This window comes from Budorcas taxicolor, chromosome 3 (genome assembly GCF_023091745.1).
Source record: "Budorcas taxicolor isolate Tak-1 chromosome 3, Takin1.1, whole genome shotgun sequence".
Taxonomy (NCBI): Eukaryota; Metazoa; Chordata; class Mammalia; order Artiodactyla; family Bovidae; genus Budorcas; species Budorcas taxicolor.
The window spans coordinates 41,243,433-41,253,517 of NC_068912.1; the positions used below are offsets into that span (position 1 = coordinate 41,243,433).

At 34.1% G+C, this 10,085-nt stretch overlaps 1 pseudogene; it reads left to right on the forward strand.

Moving 5' to 3' along the window:
* Positions 1–7,318: 7,318 nt before the first annotated feature.
* Positions 7,319–8,398, forward strand: LOC128045551 (60S ribosomal protein L7-like; annotated as a pseudogene).
* Positions 8,399–10,085: the final 1,687 nt, after the last annotated feature.

Sequence of the window (10,085 nt, forward strand, 5' to 3'; positions counted from 1 at the left end):
ACTTGTTAATGGGTTATGTGTACCTATTTCAACCCTTGAATTAGATTGGATGTCACCATCCTAATTCTCTTCCAAATTGATTTTTGAGTGGCAGTTGCTTTTTAAAAATGTTTTTTCTATTATTAATGTATTAAGAGTTTATTTTCAGAGCAGTTTTAGACTTACAGGAAATTTGAAGGAAATACAGAGATTTCCTATGTATTTCCTCACCCTACACATGCAAAACATTCTGCATTATCAACATTCACCACCATAGCATTTGTTTTAATTGATGAATGTATGCTGAAAGTCATCCAAAGTCCATATTGACATTAAGGTTCACTTGATATTGTATATCCTATACTTTTGGACAAATGTATAATGATATAAATCCATCATTATATAATAATACAGAGAATTTTCACTGCTCTAAAATCCTACATGATCCAACTGTTCATCTCTCTCCCCTTCCCCAAGCCCCACCAACCAGTGACTTTTTTATTGTCTCTATAATTTGTATAATCCAGAATTTCATATAATTAAAAACATACAATATATCGATTTAAAAAATTAAATTGCCTTTCACTTAGTAATATGCATTTATGGTTCCTCCATGTCTTTTCATGACTTGAGAGCTTATTTTCTTTTTAGTGCTGAGTAATATTCCATTGTCTGGATGTACCAACCAAGGATATCATGGTTGCTTCCAAATTTTGGCAATTATGAGTAAAATAAAACTCCTTTAGACATCCATTTGCAAGTTTTTCTGTTGACAGAAGTTTTAAACTCTTTTGGGTTAATACTAATGAGCATGACTGTCATATCACATAGTAAGAGTAAGTTTAATTTTGTAAAAAAATGCCAAACTGTGGCAGTGGCATTTTGCATTCTTACCAGCAATGAATGAGAGGTACTGTTGCTCCACATCTTGGCCAGCATTTGGGGCTGTCAGTGCCTAGATATTGGGTGTTCTAATAGGTGTGTAGCAGTATTTCATTGTTGTTTCAATTTGCATTTCCCTGATGATCTATGACATGGAACATCTTTTCATATGCTTATTTGCCATCTGTGTATCTTCTTTGATGAGGAATCTGTTAAAGTCTTTAACATTTTAAAAATCAGATAGTTTGCTTTCTTATTACTGAATTTTAAGAGTTCTTTGTGTGTTTTGGATAAAAATTCTTGATCAGATGCCTTTTACAAATATTTTCTCCAAATCTGTTTTATCTTCTGATTATTTTAATATTGTCTTTCACAGAGTGTAAGTTTTTAAATTTAATGAAGTCCAGCTTATCAATTCTTTCTTTCATGGATATTGCCCTTGGTATTAAATGAAAGAAATCATCACCATATCTAAGGTCATCCATATTTTCTCATATTTTATTTCTAGAAGTTTTATAATTTTGAGTTTTACCTTTATACCTGTGATCAACTTTGACTTAATTTTTGTGAAGGGTATAAGGTATATGTCTAGATTGGTAGTTATATTTTATCACAAAAAACACTAGAAATCTAGCTTGCAAAAATGTATTATTATTCAAAAGAATGTAGAACAATATAATGCTGAAATCGTTAACTTCCTCAAGCTAGTATTTCACACATTGTTCAATAGATGTTCAGCATTGCTGAATTTCCTTTGAAAAGTTAACATATCCTACAGCATTCCCATGAGTTCAGGTGGTATACTGAAGTGTCACAAGATACATTTTGGGAATTGTGGGTATCTACCATTGATAGACAAACCAAGGGTCTCAAATGTAAAAAAAAAAAAAAAAAATCTACAGACATTATTAAAGCAAAAATGCTAAGTAGCAGAAGATATTTGAAGTACAACTTATGGGCTGGGAGAAAATATTTGCCAATGATGTTCCTGATGAGGGCTTAATTTCCAAAATATAAAAATAGCTCATACAATTCAATAACAACAACAACCACAAACCAACCTACTCAAAAAATGGGCAGAAGACCTAAATAGACATTTCTTCAAAGAAGGCACACAAATGACCAACAGGCACATAAAAAGATGCTCAACACTGCTAATTATTAGAGACATGCAAATCCAAACTACAATGTAGTACCACCTCACACCAGTTAGAATGGCCATCATAAAATGTCTGCAAATAATAAATGCTGGAGAAGGTGTGGAGAAGAGGAAACTCTCTTACACTGTTGGTAGGAATATAAGCTGGTGCAGCCACAATGGAAAAATGGTATGAAGATTCCTCAAAAAACTAAAAACAGAGTTACTGTATGATCCAGCAATTCCACTCTTGGGCATTACAGCCAAAAACTATAATTCAAAAGATTCATGAATCCTATGTTTATAGCAGTACTATTCACGATAGCCAAGGCATAGAAACAACCTAAATGTCCATCAATATACGAACAGATAAAGATGTACATATATACATACATACAATGGAATAGTACTCAGACAAAATAAAGAATGAAATGTCATTTGCAACAACACAGATGGACCTATTATACTAAGGGAAGTAAGTCAGAAAAACAAAGACAAATACCATATGATATCTCTTGCACATGGAATCTAAAATATGACAAAAATGAACTTATAGAGAAAACAGACTCACACATGTAGAAAACAGACTTGTGGTCACTGAAGGAAGGGGGTGGGAGAAGATGAATGGGAGTTTGGGATTGGCAGATGCAAACTATTATATACAGAATGGATAAACAACAAGGTCTTAATGCATAGCACAAGGGACTATATTCAATATCCTATGATAGACCATAGTGGAAAAGAATATGAAAAATGTCTATATACTAATTATTAGTATGTATAATTGAATCACTTTGATGTACAGAAGAAATTAACACAACATTATAAATCAACTGAACTTGAATAAAATAAATTTAAAGCAATTCTACAAAGCAATGATAAAAGAAAAAATAATTCAACAGGAAAAAAATGAGTAAATGCCATAGCTTTGCAATGAAATATTTCTAAATTTTTTATAGGAGAAATATAGAAAATGCAATTGATTTCTATAGCAAAAAGTGAATACAAAATAAAACTAATACATGCCATCATATACTCACTGTAGTGTCTTAGCAATACATTGAAATCGTCAACAAGTTCTATTTTTCCAAAAGTAGAGAATGATGGAATTTTTATATACTCCTTGTAGGAGTGCAAACTAATACATGGACTATGGAAATGAGTTTGGTCATTAGAAATTCATATATTCTCCAAAATGTGACTCCACTTCAAGTATATACTCTAGACACACGCATGCTCAATTACACAGATGTTGCTCACATTGAGAAAAACTGGAAACAAACTGAATCTCTAATAAAATAAGGAATTAAATTGTATATTCATGAAATGGCATATTACACAGGAAGGAAATGAACAATATTGAACACAGGAAGGAAATAAAAAATAAAATGTCAAATCAAAGCCAGACACATAAAACCTAGTATGTGAGGCCACTGATGTAAATTTCAAAATTAGACAAAATTGAATGATTTTTCATGGATCGCTGGAGGTAAACTCAACAAAACAAGTTACTGATTTCCACAGGTTTCAGAGTAGGGATAGTTTAGAGAGTAAGGTACTGTGGGCTTCCCTCATGGCTCAGAAGGTAAAGAATCTGCCCACAATGCTGGAGTCCTGGGTTTGATCCCTGTGTTGGGAAGATCCCCCAGAGAAGGGAACAGTTACCCACTCCAGTATTCTTGTCTGGAGCATTCCAAGGACAGAGGAGCCTGACAGGTTATAGTCCATGGGGTCACAAAGAGTCAGACATGACTGAGACACTTTCACTTTCAAGATGTTGTGAGGAAAAGACAATTGGGAACAATTTAGAAGATTCTAACAATGTTACATATTTTGATCTGGGAGATAGATATACAATGTTCACTTTGTAATAACTTGTTTAACTGCAAATTTTCTTTTACACTCTTTTCTATGAATGTATTACATGTCTTAATTTTAAAAAATAAATGGTTAAAAAACTAGGAAACACAAAATGAAAATGTTAAGAACTGATTAAAATGGATTTCAGTATCTTTTTTTTTTAATTAGGTGAAAAGTTTAGATAGCAAAAATTAGCATTTAAAAATTTGGGTGGAGAGAGATGATTAGTAGTTGCATTTTCTACATTTCTGCTTTGTTTTTTCTCAAGATGTATCAACAATAAACAAACAAAAAAATCAAAACAGGCCACATATACTAACAAAGTACACTTACTCTCTAATACCTTCTGCAGTTGTCCCTACTGTATACTATACTGTATAATATAATGATGTTTTACTGGTAGTTTTTCCAGGTTTTCCAGGTTGGAGAGTCACATGAGACAAAAGCAAAAGACTTTTCTGCAGATTAATGGATTGCATTACTATCTAGAGTAGAATGCATAATAGAAAAGGGAAGAATGGCAGGTCTAATTGGGAAAAGCAGAAAAAACTTGAGAAGATGCCTGTGGAAATAAATTACATTGCTAAGATCAGGCTGTTTCACCATTACAAAAAAGTTAGAAGCAAAGTTTAATTTTATCTAAAATTCATTTGTTAGGCTACAGAGAGGGAAGATCTATACTTTGCAAGTGAATATGATATGAGATGTAAATTTTATAAATGTTTGTGAGCCAATGATATAAGTATAATCAATTGTTATTACCTAGGCTTTAAATGTCTTCATCATATAATTTTGACTGAGGGGCTAAAATGAGCAAAAAATTAAAAAAAAAAAATTAAACAATTTCTGAAATGGGAAACTGGTTTTAGTGTACACTATGTGTGTGTATGTGTGTGTGTGTGTGTGTGTGTTCAACCATATCTGACTCTTTGTGACCCCATGGACTGTAGCCTGCCAAGATCCTCTGTCCATGGAATTTTCCAGGTAAGAATACTGGAGTGGATTGCCATTGTCTACTCCAGGGGATCTTCCTGACCCAGGGATCATACCTGTGTCTTTTGTGTCTCCTACATTGTCAGGCAAAACCTTTGTTACTATGCCACCTGTGAAGCTTATTGTATCGCAGACACACCAAAAACACATATTAAAAAAAATAATAATCATAAGATTTTTTTCTTGAAAACAGCCATACAACCTCCACCTGCAAATGTAGAAGAGTCAGGAGTTGTGGGATGGATCCCTGGGTCAGGAAGATCCTCCGGGTTAGGAAATGGCAACCTACTCCAGGGCTCTTGCCTGGGAAATCCCATGGACAGAGGAGCCTGGTGGGGTCACAAAGAGTCAAACACTACTGAGTGACTGAACATGCACACACAACCTAAAGCAAAATTTTAAAATGTTTTATATATTGACAATGTAAATATTTAAATTAAAATACAAGTTTTTTTTTTTTTTTTTACTTGTGTCATAATCTATTCTAAGACATTTTCTGTAGTGCTCCTGCAAAAGTGGCTATGTTCAGAGTAATGTTCCATTAAACTCTCTTAATTCTGGTAGTAGGTTGCACCAGTGGGGATTGAAGAGCAAATGGACTGGGGAAAAGAAGTTGTGCATAGCTCTGGTCAGCCCATAGGTAACTTTTTTGTTTGTTTTTGAAAATTTAAAAGAAATTCCTCCTTTTTTTATCAAAGGGAGTTTGGCTTTATCCCACCCCACATCACTCCACTCCATACCCACTTAGCATAAGCTGAGTGTCTTGTGCAATGTACAGCATGCAAAACCATACTCGATTACTCTGAAGTTGAGGGACTCCAGGTTCAAGATTATTTTATGATGGTATTTTTTTAAGTCACTGTTAATTTGACAAGTTAGGTTAAATCTTATTTATAAGTATATATATGAATGAAATTCTTTACTTAAAAACACACAAATTAAAGAAAAAACTTCAGGCTAATTAATTTAGTAAAAGTTCAACTAAATATTTTAATGTGAAATACTGTTTTCAACAATTTCTGTTTATACCAATAGATCAGGCTGTTCTGTTTCCATCTCTCTTAATAAGTTTAGTATCACAATTATATTGTAGTGCAATTTATTTTGCCAAGATTTCCTTTTAATGTTATGAATTGTGTTGCTTGTGATATGACATATTTGTTAAAAATGAATACTTTTGTGTGAAATGAAGTAATGTACATAATACAAGTTGTGTGTCCTACAGGAAAGCAATACACTCATACCTCAAAGTCCTGTTGAGGACTTTTATTTCCTATTTTAAAAGCAAAAATAGTTTATGGCACCATAAACAGCATGTAATAAATATTTTTCATGATGTGACTAAGTGAATACTGGTCACAATAAATATATTATTGTCCTAATACTCACAGCTCATTAGAGAAATGCTGCCAGTTTGTAAACAAATATGCAAGCCATCAAACTTTAAGGCCAAACTTGATCAGCAGAAGAATTTTAATTAGAAATGGTTCAACTCCCAGATCACAGATATGAAAAAAATAGTATAAAATGTGAGCCTTGGAACAGAAGGAAATTTTATTTCCCTGATTTCTTTAAGCTATTCCATCTACAGTATATTGTTTTTGGCTTCTTGGAAGGAGACTAAAAGCAAGAATGCTTGAGTCATTATGATTGTTCCCATAGGAAATAATAGATGTCTGTTATTAATTATAACATCAAATGCAAAACAAGAAATGATTTTTTATTTCTATTTTTGATGCTAGATTATTAAGGTGGGTGAAAATTAAATTTGCTTTTCAGATGGCAGCAGGAGAAATTTCACTATGTCAGATCACTGGTTACTCTCTATTAATTTTCAAAATATTCTATAAGTTAATATAAAGTACTTAAATGTTAGTTTTTGTAGAATCTTGTTTCTGAATAAATATACTCCATTGTTCCTTAGGACGATGATGTCTTTCAATTTTTTGACTGAGAACACACACAAAAATATATTTTCCATCATGATGTAACATATATGTATGAATTACGTATGTGTGCATAAGTAAAAGTTCACACACAAACACTGAATGGCCTTTATAGATGTAAAAATCTTCCTTATAATCTGCACTATGCTTTCCTGGAGGTGCAGATGGTAAGAATCTGCCTGCAACACTGCAGTGCAGGAGAGTCAGGTTTCATCTTTGGGTCAGGAAGATCCCCTGGAGAAGGGAATGGCAAACCACTTCAGTATTCTTGCTTGGAGAATTCCATGGACAGAGGAGCCTGGCAGGCTACAGTCCCTGGAGTCACAAAGAGTCACAGATGATAGAGTGAGTAACACACACATGCTATTTTATCTATTCTATAATTTTTATTAATAACAATAACATTTTATTATTTTTCATTAAGAAAAAGTAAATTAAGATCTCAAATCTCCTCAAATTAATGTTACTGACTTTACTAACAGTTTGAAAAACATCCCCTTTCTCTTTCCCAGCTAGAACTATGGAGGGTGCAGAAGAGAAGAAAAAGAAGGTTCCTATTGTGCCAGAAACCCTTAAGATAAAGGGAAAGGATTTCAGAGAGATTAAGATCAAGTGCTTTAGAAAGAAATTTGCCCAAAAGATGCTTCGAAAGGCCAGGAGGAAGCTTATCCATGAAAAAGCTAACCACTTCACAAGGAATACAGGCATATGTGAACTGCATTTGAACTGAAATTTGAATGGCTATAGTGGCAAGATAAGCCTTCAACTTCTATGTACCCACGGAACCCAAATTGGTATTTGTCATCAGGATCAGAGGTGCCAATGAGCTGAGCACAAAGTTTCCGAAGGTATTGCAGCTTCTTTCTTTTTGTCAGATCTTCAATAGTACCTTTGTGAACTCAACAAGGTTTCAATTAACATGCTGAGAATTGTGGAATCAGACATTGCATGCTGCTGCTGCCAAGTCGCTTCAGTCGTGTCCGACCCTGTGCGACCCCATAGACGGCAGCTCACCAGGCTTCCCCGCCCCTGGGATTCTCCAGGCAAGAACACTGGAGTGGGTTGCCATTTCCTTCTCCAGTGCATGAAAGTGAAAAGTGAAAGTAAAGTCGCTCAGTCGCGTCCGACTCCTTGCGACCCCATGGACTGTAGTCTACGAGGCTCCTCCGTCCATGGGATTTTCCAGGCAAGAGTACTGGAGTGGGTTGCCATTGCCTTCTCCATACATTGCATACGGGAACCCAAATCTGAAGTCTGTAAATGAATTGATCTACAGCATGGTTATGGCAAAATCAACAAGAAGCAAATTGCCTTGATGGATAATGTATTGATTTCTCAACCTCTTGGCAAATATGACCTCATCTGCATAGAGTATCTGGTCCATGAGATCTGTCCTGTTGGAAAATGTTTCAAAGAAGCAAACAGCTTCCTGCCCTTTAAATTTTCTTCTCCATGAGGCAGAATGAAGAAAAAGACCACCTATCTTGTAGAAGGTGGAGATGTTGGCAACCAGAAATACCATATCAACAGGCTTATTAGAAGGATGAAGGAAGCTATCTACCATAATTATTTTGCAATCTGGTCAGTTAATAAATACTGATTGTTTTTAAATTGAAAAAAAAGAAAAGACAAACATCCCTTTTGACAAACTTAAATTTCTGCTGTTTAGTTTAATGCTTCAGAGCATGTGCCTACCATAGCAAGAAACACTCAATAAACACTAATGAATGAATGAATAGATGATTCCTAACATTTCTCTGTTGCATTCACAGTCTAGCCCTACCTTTCTGAGAAAACATCTCTGTGCTTTATTGGGATTTGAGGTATTTTCCAAAGTCCCAAGGATTCATTTACATCCACTTTCTTGAGTTACTTCTACAGGGAGTTGTTGCAGTTAAGTGTTCATTCTATTATTTTATTATTATTATTATTATTATTTAAGAAAGGGCACAATTTAAGGCTGAAGCAGGGAAAGACAGAACTGTATTTTAATTCTAACTCTACCATGTATTATTTGTTAATTTCTGAGACTGCTTTCTTATTTACAAATCTATACTAACAATTGATATCCATGTTTGTTATACAGATTAAATTTTATGATGAATACAAAGCACTAAATTTCAAAAAGTCAATAAATGTTAAATGATGTTAATGCTAATGGCTGTCTTGCAATATACAGCACTTCTACAAATAATTTTGATGGTGTTCTACTAGACTTCTTGCTTTATCACATCTTTCCTCCTTTTATTTTAGTCTTATAAACTGAAGCAATTTAACCAACTGCCATGAACCCATTGACATGACTCCTGTTCTTTGATTTAAACAATTTATCTATAAAATGTATAACCATAATCTTAACTTTATCATGTCAGGAAAACATTGGTAATAATGCTAATTAAAATAGTGATAGATTACATGGAATTTTCTACAAAGTCACACATGTATAACTCTATTAGACACATGCAAAAATAAGTCATCTTTGAGGGGGAATACCAAAGGGAATTATAGGATCAGTATGTTACACTCATTCAACAATTATTTCCCATTCTTCAGAAAACAGAAACTCTGTATATGGCAACTTTCCATAAACAAAAAAAATATGTATCTAGCCAAAATAAAGGAACAAGTGTATTCCATTAATATTTTCTCAAATACAAACCTGACATGGAAGTACTGCATCTTACAAACCCTGCACTATGTTCTCATTTTTTATTTCTGCACTTGAGAGATGTCAGCCTTCTGATTCTGACTAATACAGAGTAGCTTATTTCAGACCAAACAGTCCATATGAATAATGATTAAGAATTTTAAAACAAAAATATTTAAAGACAGTAGAGAGTGACCAGGACAGCTAGGCCTTGTGCCAAAATCACAAAGAGGAAAATAATGCATTGAAAGAATCAGATTTTTTGCTACTTCTTCCACCTGGGGCATTGACTGGTTCTCTGTTCAGGGTTTTTATACTCATTATAATTATTTAAGTGTAGTGATGTCGCTCAGTCGTGTCCGACTCTTTGCGACCCCATGGACTGTAGCCTACCAGGCTCCTCTCTCCATGGGATTTTCCAGGCAATAGTCCTGGAGTGGATTGCCATTTCCTTCTCCAGGGGATCTTCCCAACCCAGGGATCGAACCCAGGTCTCCCGCATTGTAGACAGATACTTTATTATTTGAGCCACATAATTATTTAGAGATTAATCTATTTTGCTGCATGTGGTTGTTACTTTTTTTTTTTTTTTTTTTTGCTGGGTAGTATTCTGTTGGAAAAGGCAATGGCAGCCCACTCC